Consider the following 11,790-nt stretch of genomic DNA (forward strand, 5'->3'; position numbering starts at 1 on the left):
GAAGGAAGGAAGGAAGGAAGGAAGGAAGGAAGGAAGGAAGGAAGGAAGGAAGGAAGGAAACGAAACCTAGAGATACCACTCCACCATCTTTTATTCTCATGAGGTTTTCTCCTTGCTCTGCAATATGTTGGCACCTTCCGTGTTTGGTTTCTCCAGATGACTCATCTCTTCTTTTTTATTATCTTTCTGTTTGTGTCTTCTAGGCTGGTTTCTACTTTCTCACATCACAAGTTGTATAGTTGCCTCTAATTTACAGATCTTTCCCTCTCCTCCCTGGACTAGCCTCTTTAGGTATTGGTCCATTCAGAAAATCACTCCATTGTTGAAAAAATTCAGAGTAAAATTTCTATCTAAATTGATTTTTATCCTCGTTAGGATTTGTTGTATCTCTTGAATTGATGGGTTTATAGTTTTCACCAAATTTGGAAAATGTTCTGCCATTATTTCTTCAAATATTACTTCTTGCTCTCCCCACCCTTCTTTGGGATTTCAATTATACTATTTTTGACCACTTTCTAATGTGTCACCAAGAGTGTATTCTTTTTTTTTTTTCCAGCCCTCTTCTTCTCTGTAGTATGAATAGTTTCTGTTGCTATATTTTCAAGTCCACTGATATTTTCTTCTGCATTAAGTTGCTCTTAAGCCCATTTAATAAATTTTTCATTTTAGATATTGTACTTTTCAGCTCTAGAAGTTCCATTAGATTTCTTTTTATAGTTTCCATTTCACTCCTCATTATGTTCATGTTTTTCTTTAAATTCCTGAGCATATTTATGATAACTCTTTTATAGTTCTTGCCACCTAATTGCATAATCTCTAGCATTTCTGGGTCTGTTTCTATTGATTGATTTTTATATTGTTTATGAACCACATTTTTCTGCTTATTTGCATGTCTAGTAACTTTTGATTGGATGTTGGACACTGTATTGCTCCATGGTTGAGTGGACAGTTACATGCAGATAAGTTTTTTTAACGTTTATTTATTTTTATTTTGAGAGAGAAAGAGAGAGGAGGAGGGTCAGAGAGAGAGAGGGAGAGAGAGAACCCCAAGTAATCTTCACACTGTCCACACAGAGCCCAATGTGGGCCTCAAATGCATGAACTATGAGGTCATGACCTGAGCTGAAATCGACAGTCTGATGCTCAACTGACTGAGCCACCCAGGGGCCCCTCCTATGAATTTTTTTTACATATATAAAATGGAATTCCATATATATATGGAATGTGTGTGCGTGTAAGCTTTGTGTGCATCTGTGTGTACATATATAACCATATTTAAATATACTCTTCAGATATCTCTAAACAATAAATATGTTTTTACATAGTTTTAAGCTTCATTCATTCATTCATCCAGAATTATAACTTTTCTGAGCTTCTATATCTAGACACAGCAGACAAAACAAAGAGACACTCAATAGAAATCTATTTACCAGGTACTGAGAGGTCTCCTAGAATTGTCTTAAGGGACCACGGAGCCAATACAACTGCTTGACCAAACATGTACCCTTGGGCATCTTGGGGAAGGAGCAGTTCTGGCTGAAGCAAGGGCTTGGCACTTGATTCTATTTCCTGAACTCATGGCAGAATTCTGGGGAGGAAATAGAGTTCTGAGGAAGAACTAACTGTGCAGCTACTGCTGATGATACCACCACAACTACCATCATCAGATCTGTCCCACATGCCCATGATGAGTCAGGCACTGTAGTGTTTTTCGAAGCATTCTCTCTCAAAGCAAGCATACTTGTCCCTGTTTTTTAGATGAAGCAACTAAGGCTACAAAGACCTTAACCTAACCTTTCTTCTGAACCCTGCCCCTCATTCCAAGTGTTAATGAGCATCTTCACTTAGAGAGTCCACAGTCATGTCAAACCCAACAAGTCTGAAAGTTCTCTCTGCTTGCAACCTCTCCTCCCTTTATTTCTCCCTTTATTTCTCCAACTGCTAGGGGGTTAAACATATTGCATTCTGATTAATCACTGCCCTACTCAAAACCTGTCAACAGCTTCTCTCTACCTAAAGAATTAAGTACAAACTCCTTACCCCGGCATTCAAAGTCCCCTATGGTAGGCCCCCCCAACCTGTGTTCCACTTTATCTACTACTACTTTCCTATACCCCGGTCAAATTCATCTAGTTTCTGTTCTCCAAATGTGCCACATATATTCCCATCTCAGGAATCTTGCTCATGCTGTCTCCCACCAGAATGTTCTCCACTCTTCCTCTACATATCTACCTATTGAAATCCTATGCATTCTTCAAGGTTAATTTTAAATGACCTACTCCTCCTTCTCACCTGTTCTTCATTCCCTATCAGAATATTATCTTTCCTTCTTTAGTTCTGATTGCATTTTGTTTGTACATTTCTTATCTTCTTTTTTAATGTTTATTTATTTTTGAGAGAGAGAGAGAGAGAGACAGAGCACGAACAAGGGAGGGGCAGAGAGAGAAGGAGGCACAGAATCCAAAGCAGGCTCCAACCCCTGAGCTATCAGCACAGAGCCCGACGCGGGGCTCAAACTCACAAGCTGTGTGATCATGACCTGAGCTGAAGTCAGACGCTCAACCGACTGAGCCACCCAGGCGCCCCTCATCTTTTATTCTTATTTCTTCAAATATCTCCTCCCCTCCTTTTTTTCCTACTTTCTTGGAATTCCATTATCTGGAAGTTAGTACTTCTGTGTGCTTACAACTTACAGACTGCAAGATCATGACCTGAGCTGAAGTCGGACACTTAACTGACTGAGCCACCCAGGCGCCCTGTACATTTCTTATCTTAACTTATGCTGTGACTCTCTGTGTGTTTGACTTTTCTTCTTCATAAAAGTATAAAACCCAAGAGAGGAAAAGCTTTTCCTTCCTCATCTTTACTTTTCTAGCATGTGGCATATACTGCTTAGCATATAGAAGGAAACAGTACTGTAAATCATTGAATTGATATAGTATTTTAATTTTTTTTATTTTTTTAATGGTTATGTATTTTTGAGACAGAGCATGAGTGGGGGAGGGGCAAAGAGAGAGGGAGACACAGAATCCGAAGCAGGCTCCAGGCTCCAAGCTGTCAGCACAGAACCAAATGCAGGGCTTGAACTCATGAACTGTGAGATCATGACCTGAGCCAAAGTCAGATGCTTAACTGACTGAACCACCCAGGTGCCCCGATATAGTACTTTCTCTCTTTTGAAAACTAGTACTCAAATAATTCATATTGAAATATGGAGTCCAACATGTGCATGGACTAGAATTATATCTTACACAGATTATGTTCATTCTCCAGTCCTACCCCATATCCTTGACCCAAAGTAAGCTGGGAAATACAATCACTATAATTTAGTGTGAGAGAGTGAATCGTAGCTATTGAGGGCAAGAAAAGGTCTTGGCCATTCAAGAAGCTGGGAAAGCTGGAAATCTTACATAGGCCTTGCTTGAAACTGGGAGGAAATCCTGAGTAGGAAGATAGATTTTTGCTTCTTCTATAAAGGCATTGTAAAGAGATTGTGTCATAGTTTTGTGTGAAAGATGGTTAGGATTAAGGACACAGGTGAGTGAGTAAGTGTGTGTGTGTGTGTGTGTGTGTGCACACGCACGCATGCCTACTTGCACATTATGGCATGTTCAGAGGGGTCACTGAGCCCTATTTGTGACTAGTAAGGGATGCCTTGTTCCTGATCTTTGGCCCGCTGCCACAGTAGATACAAGAGGCTGTACTGGGCCCTCGTTCTCTCCTGTGCAGCCCTACTGACCATTTGACACTGGAATCTACTGAGACACTTGACAGGTTACACATCTCTTACCCATTTGTTTCTGTCATTATTATTATTATTATTATTATTATTATTATTTTGTTACAGAGGAAAAAGAAGCTTGTGTTGTTTGTAATTTCTTACTTTGCTCTGGCCTATTCCAGGCTGTCAGCCTAGGCTAATCCTCATCTTTCCTCAAATTAATATACAACATATCATCACCTCTTTTTGAAAATAAAGATCCAGCTCTCCAGACTCAATGACCTTAAAAAAACTCTGTTAATTCAACACATGTAGCTTCAGATTTATCTTTGCTTCCCCTGCCCTTCCTTCCTCTGGCACTCTTTTCTTTCCCCTCCCATAAAAGAAAACTGGCTCAGCCTTTGGACTTTTTGTTTAAGGCCCCCAGTTCATCTGGTCACCCAATTCAAAGCATTGCTGTCATTTGTAATTCTTCCCTTTGACTTGCCAACTTACTCCCTTTAGTCAAGTCTTTCTAGTGTTTCTGTTGTAATGTTCCTCGCCTCTATTCCCAAGGCCATTTTTGGTTTAAGCCAGTGACCATCAAGGAATAGGGGATAAGGTGTGAACAGAGTTGGTCAAGGGGATGGGGTGGGTGTTGGATTGTCACTTGGGAATTTTTCAAAATTCCATATAGTTAATTAAAAAAATTTTTTTAATGTGTATTTGTTTTTGAGAGGTGGGGGGAAGGGGCAGAGAGAGAGAGAAAGAGAGAGAGAGATACAGAATCCAAAGCAGGCTACAGGCTCTGAGCCGTCAGCACAGAGCCCAACATCGGGCTCAAACTCATGACCTGTGAGACCATGCCCTGAACCAAACTTGTATGTTTAACCTATTGAGCCACCCAGGAGCCCCTAAAATTCCATATAGTTTAAATAAGTTTCACAGGTGATGCTGACAGATTGCTTAGTACCACTCAGGCGGGTCCTTATCACCTGGACACTTGTTCTCAACTCCAACCAATCTCTTTGGCTTCCACTTCCCCCACCCAGTGTTCTGGGTAGAAGCACTACTTTCAACATGACATCTTTTCTTCAAACATTCTTCAGTTTCCCCACTGATCTCAGGTTAAAGACCCATCTTGTTAACATGCCATCATCAGATGCCACCTTCTTTCTCTGTTGCTTTCTCCAATATGGGTACCCTGGGGTTTTTCTCACCCTCTTTCTTTCTTGTTCTACACACTCTGCATAAGAGAACAAGGGTATTCTTAGACCTCATCTACTCTCTTTTCACTGATGACTCTCAGACCTCTATGTTCAGCCAGATCTCTTTCCTTCCAGACTGCACTATCCAACTGCACACTGCATGTTCTCTCAAAATCAATGTCCAACTTATTATGTCCATTATATTCCTCCTCTCCTTGTGTCACTATGGCATTGCTGTCCACCAGTCACTGAATCCAGATACCACGAGGCATCCTTTCCTCCTCTCTGTGCCTTACCTCCCCACCCTCACCCCCAAATAGATCACCATGTCCTTTTCTTTATTTACAAGATCTCCCTCATTTGACCTCAGAAGTCTTCTTCAGGCTCTCATCATTCTTTTTCTGGCCTACTGGTCTCCTTGTCTCTGGTCTTGCCCTCTGTAATCAGTTCATCCTCCACACTGCCAACAATGTAATTTTTCTAGAGTGCCAATGTGATCGTACCACTCACCTTTTAAAAGGCTGACTTGAAAATCAAGTCTAGTAACTGCACATGACCTGGCTTGCCCTCATCTTCTGCCCACTGTAGAAGGCTCCCTTCAGCTTCACGGTGCATCTCCTCTCACGGCTCTCCACACCTTCCATATTCTATTCCCACTTCTTTTTTAAGACATTTAATTTAATTTTTACTTTATTATTATTTTTAAATGTTTATTTATTTTGAGAGAGAGAGGGAGAGAGAGCAAGCAGGAGAGAGGCAGAGAGAGGGAGAGAGAGTATCCCAAGCAGGATCTGCACTGCCATCACAGACCCAGATGTGGGGCTCAAACTCACAAATGGTGAGTTCATGACCTCAGCCAAAATCAAGAGTCAGACACTTAACTGACTGAGCCACCCAGGTGCCCCTTTTAATTTTATTTGAGAGAGGGAGAGGGAGAGAGAGAGAGAGAGAGAGAGAGAGAGAGAGAGAGAGAAAGAGAGCAGGGGAGGGGGCAGAGGTAGAAAGAGAGGGAATCCTAAGCAGACTCCATGATGAATGTGGAGCCTGACACAGGGCTTGATCCCATGACCCTGGGACCATGACTCGAGCTGAAATCAAGAGTTGGATACTCAACTGACTGAGCCACCCAGGTACCCCCCCCCCAACAACTTCTTGTAATGAGTTCCCTTTTGTTTCTTTTCCTAGATAACTCCTTGTAGTTCTTCAGTTCCCAAATCTAGAACCTTGTACTCTAGAAAGCTTTTCTTGCTCCCAACCCCACAGATTTCCTCTGTGCTTACCTCTTTCACAATATTTATTATATTATCTATGCTGATTTGTAATTTTTTTTTTTTTTTTTTTTTTTTGTTTTTTGGTTTTGTTCCCCTTTCCAGAATCTCTGAGGGGAAAAAAAAATCTGTTTTTTTTTCCTTTCTATCCCCAGAAACTAGACCAGAAAATAGCCAATAATAAGTGCTGAATGTTTATCAAGTGAGTGAATGAATGTAGCTTCTCCAGCTTTAGTTCTCACCCTTCTTCTAGAAATCACCTTCTCTAGCCAACACATCTTCCCACCTCCTCTGTACCTGCCTGTGCTTCCCCCTGCATGCCTTCACACCATTCTTCTCTGTACTGACCGGTGGTGATACCAAGTAGTGACAGAGAGGGGAGGTGGAGGTGGGAATAATAAGTTGGACACTTTGAGTTGAGAGACACACAGTAAGCATTTGGATAGAGCTCTACCTTACCACTTCCCTGGTTCTTTACTTAGGTGATTATGCCCAATCCTCCAAGTCTAGCTTAAACCCCAACTCCTCCACCTCAACACAAACACCAGCTGTGGGCTTCTCAAAATTTATTGTCTTGGCTCTCATCAAATATTGTTGTGAATGAGACGTTATCTTTTCCTGGACACATGCCTCGTCTCTTCCCCTAAGAGCACATGCTTCCTTAGGGTTGAGACCACAACCTTTAGCCATAGGCCTTGCCCATAATAGGCCTAATAAGTAGATGTCACTGCCTGTTTGGTTTACAGGGTGACCAGCTGTCCTGGTTTACCCAGGATTTAGGGGGCTCCTGGACAGGAGACTTCCAGCACTCGAACTTGGAAAGTCCCTGGCAAACCAGGACCAGCTGGTCACCCCACTGGTTAGCTACACAGCTGTGTACATCTGCTGTGTGGAATGATATGGTGTTTCCTCTGGTGCATATTCCCTCCTTTGTTTTTATAGTTGAACTTTAATTAATATGAACTTTCCCCACTGATGGCAAACTCCATGCAGGCAAACTTTGTCTCATTCATGGCTATTCTCCAAGCCCCTGGAAGAGACAGATACATTATAGGAAGTTAATGGGCAATTTTTGAATGAATGAATGAATGAATGAACGAATAGGAAATACTCAACACCATTATATCTCTTAATAATCTCATTTTCTATCTTGGCAATGGGACTTCATAATTCCACATATACAAAATTGTTAAAGTGCTAGGCACTTTATGGTAGTGATAGTCCAATCCATTCAGTATCACTTTTTTGCGTGAATGCCTTTGTATAGAGTGAATAAAAAGAGGCTGAATTTCCATTGATTTTTACAAAAGAAGAATAGAAGCCCCCAGAGGTGCTAGAATATAAAAGTTTCTCCTCAACATGTCCTTGGATCACTAGGACCAAACTCTCAGGGGATCAGAAAGGGGTGTCACACAGATAACAGAGAATTTCAGACACGATCTCATTTGATCTCTTTCTTCCAGATTCTTCATATGAACGGTGCCAACTACATGGCGGGTGTTAAATTTATGGTGGTAAGGGTGGCTCAGTTGGTTAAGTGTCCGACTTCGGCTAGGTCATTGATCTCATGGTGAGTTCGAGCCCTGTGTCAGGCTTTGTGCTGACAGCTCAGAGCCTGGAGCCTGCTTGGGATTCTGTGTGTGTGTGTGTGTGTCTCTCTCTGCCCCTCCCCTGCTCACACTTTGTGTCTCTCTCAAACATAAATATACATAAAAATAACTAAATTTATGGTAGTGATTACATTTATACACACCCACAGACATGCATATGTGTGTGTGTGTGTGTGTGTGTGTGTGTGTGTGTGTGTGTCTATATATTAAAGCTATATTGTTTGGGATAGAAGTCAAAGCTTAGGATCTAAAAACATTGGAATATTTCCAGTCCAATAATACCTGAAAACCCCACAGTCCTACTAATACTGATTCTTCAAACCGTAGATACCACCTGACATTAAAGAAATAAGATCAATTTGCTGATTTTTTCCAAATTGATTGTTTTCTGCAAGTGTGAGCCCAAATGGCAAGCAAATAAGAGAGAACACATTGCTGGCATGTAGCAGCTAGATATTTTAAGACAGGGACTGCCTCAAAACCTGGATGCTTCTTCCAGGTGAACAGAAAGGGAAGACCACTTATAGATTTATATAAAATCCCCCTATAAATGGAGGATTAAGAAACCATATAGTATTTTTATAATCACTGCTTTGCAAAATATGTCTAGAGGGCAGTCATGTGTTGAATTTAATCTCTCCTTTCTCTTTAACTATCCACCTCCAAGTCAAATTCTGACACAAGGTGGGGCATACTATTTGATTCTGTTGCAATGGAATGTTTTCTTGGTAACATACTGTGTGAAATAAGCAAATTCATCTACTGAGATAGGAAAATCTTTTTTGTGATAAAGAAATGTGGAAAAACTTCTTGAATGGCAAGTATTCTTTTCTTTTCTTTTTTGTCTTATCCATATGAAAACTGTTTTAAGATTCATTTCAAGCATTACTTTTTCTGTTAAATTTTCCCTGGTTCTCTCCTCCCAAACCAACCTTGGATCTTCTTTCCACTGTTTTCACACAACACCATAAGGAAGGTTTATATATGATGTAGTCTTTGGTCATGTGTTTATGTTGCCCCTCCTCACTAAATTGTAGGGTCCATGCTTTATTTATCTTCCCATTCCTAGTGTCTGGCATATTGCCTGGCACCTAGCAGGCACTTGAAAAATGCTTTCAGAGTTGAATTAAAGTGTGGAGAGTTTGCCAATGTCAGGCTTTTTAGTTCCACTCTGCAGGACAAGAGGATATGGCATGAACTGAGCCTCTTCAAATTATATCCTGGTCCCTCATCAATATAGGTAAATGATTGAGTACACCAGGGGTTTTCAGAAATTTATGATTACAGCCTGCTTAGATGAAGCAAAAGCCCTCACAGCTATGAAAGGGAGATTCCGTGATAATCACAACATGTAAGTATCCTAGCATGTTTTGGGGGATTAAGAATATCCTCTGCAGCACGCTCCTCTAAGATAAATCTCCATTCTAACCCATCTCTACTGCCACTGACCTTGTCTAAGCTCCTGGTTGACCAACACAATAGCCTGTACAATAAACTATACCAAACTGATTTGATCATGATAAACTTGACTAAAAACAATTTGTAACTAAAAAGCAAAAGCAGCAGCAATTGAAAACCATGACAGCTGAACCTGCCCTGTTAACAAATGACCCTTCCTGAAAATTGCAGGCATTCCAATCACCTCAAGGAGCAATTGTGCTTGCACAAGGGCCAGAGAGACAACACAGATTTAGAGTCCTTGAAAAAATCTAGGGAAGTGATGAGTTTTATTTATGAAAACCAAATTTCAATAAGCTTTGACAACTGGCATACTAAGTTATTAGTCAGATCTCATTGGACACAGAAACACAAGTCTCCTGAAAGATATATTTTAGAAAGGACTTTGCAATTCGGAACAGTTGGGGGCACGTGAGAAGGACCTTCTTGGTCTGCCCCAGGGTCAGGTACTGGCTTGACCAAACCTGTGCCAATCAGTCATTGGCATTCCTTTGGCTTTCTAATTCTGTTAATGCACAGCGTGCAAATATAAATATCTGTTACACGAATGAATTAATGAATAAAATAATGAATGAATGAATGAATGAATGAATGAATATGCATAAACCTGTAAGAACGCTAGAAGGTTCACTGAAATCTGGAGCCGTATGAAATACCTATGAATCATGAAGCTTCTGGTGGAGCTTCTTAAAATGTGAATTTATTAAATCCTAAGGACGTAAACATACTATATCTCTGGAAGAAGCACATGGAAGAATCTGACAGCATTGGTTGCCTCTGAGGAGGAGAACTGGGTGTTGGGAGACAGGGATAGGAGTGAGACTTTTCCAGTGACCCCTATACTCCTTTTAAATTTTAAATAAAGGGCATATTTAAATAAAAAGGAGTGAGGTATTAAAAATCAACATTTTTACGACCAATCAGATACTATCTTGACTTAGGTTCCAATAAAGTGGTAGTGAGAATCAAATTTTCAAGAAAAATATGTAGGAGAAATTTTGTCTTATTTTATTTTTGTCAATTTGGAAAATCCCACCACTATTTGAATCTGCAGATAAAGCACATTTGTCTGGTGCTCTATTAGAGTTTGGGAAGCAAGGCCTTTAAGGAAAGAGAATGTTGACGACCAAAACCTTGCTTGGATATGTTTTAGAGAATTTCAGTGATTTGAAAAGAACGCTTTCTTTGATTCACTCTTTAAAACTATTAAAGGACCATGATTTTGCTATTGTGGATGTTGTTTCATGAATTGCTCATTTTCCTCAGCAAGCTAGGCATTGTGAACAAACGAATGAGATCAGTAAATGTACTTATGTTTATGGACTAACAAAATCAAGTCATCTGAGGACAAACCAAAGAATTTGTGAGTGATGAAGGCTTGGCCTCTCAATCACTGTTTATCAAGGGTCTTCACAGATGGGAAGAGGAGGAGATCTATGGTGTGGAATCATCATCAACACTCTTCCTGCATCAGAGGCACACACAGATTAACACTGCAATTGCAGTTTTCTGATAGATGATTCTTAGTGACCAAGCTTCTGTTTAGGACCCAGATACTCTATTTACTAAAGACAGTACATGAAAAATCATATGTGTGTAAGATTATCATGTGTATAGTTTTCACTTTCCCAAGTATTTTCTTTCATGTGTCACATTTAAAACTCATGCCAACCCTATAAAAGAAAGCTGTTCACTTAACTCTTTTCCTGATGTACACACGTGGAAACCAAGGCTCTTGAGTGAGTGACTCAGCAGGATCATACTATTGGTAAGTAATAAATTCAGGCCTTTCAATTCTTGGGCTATTCTTGCCATCTTCCCCAAGATGTTTGGTGACTTGAATCCGGAACCCCATCCTCCTGTCTTTTCAGGTTTTGACTCACTTTTTTTTAAAACTGTGTTCAAAATTCTTCCACAAGGGGCCATTTCAGAAAGCCTAGATAGTTGTGCTGGGTCCATGCCTTTCAACAACTTGTTTCCAGTATCTGCTTTCCATCTGTTGTGTTCTCTATTTTCTAGTATTTATTATCATATTGCAGTATGAATTTTTTTAAACATTTATTTCTTTTTGGGAGAGCGCAAGTGAGGGAGGAGCAGAGAGAGATGGGGACAGAGGATCTGAAGATCTGTGCTGACAGCAGTGAGTCCCATGTGGGGCACAAGCCTATGAACCAGGAGATCATGACCTAAGCCAAAATCAGCCGCTCAACTGACTGAGCCACCCAGGCACCCCCCAGTATGAATTTTAGCTTTACTCTACTGGTTTGCTTTCTGCTTTTTATTTTCCCTTCATATTCTATGTAAATCCTTTTTATTATTAATGGTACTGCCTCTTTTAGACATTTACAATCTTTTAAAATAATATTCACAGAATAGTAGTTTCAAGCTTTTGTGTGCATAAGAATGACCTAGGGAGGGGCGCCTGGGTGGCGCAGTCGGTTAAGCGTCCGACTTCAGCCAGGTCACGATCTGGCGGTCCGTGAGTTCGAGCCCCGCGTCGGGCTCTGGGCTGATGGCTCAGAGCCTGGAGCCTGTTTCCGATGCTG

This window comes from Herpailurus yagouaroundi, unplaced genomic scaffold, assembly GCF_014898765.1.
Source record: "Herpailurus yagouaroundi ecotype Mexico unplaced genomic scaffold, PumYag 195, whole genome shotgun sequence".
Lineage (NCBI taxonomy): Eukaryota > Metazoa > Chordata > Mammalia > Carnivora > Felidae > Herpailurus > Herpailurus yagouaroundi.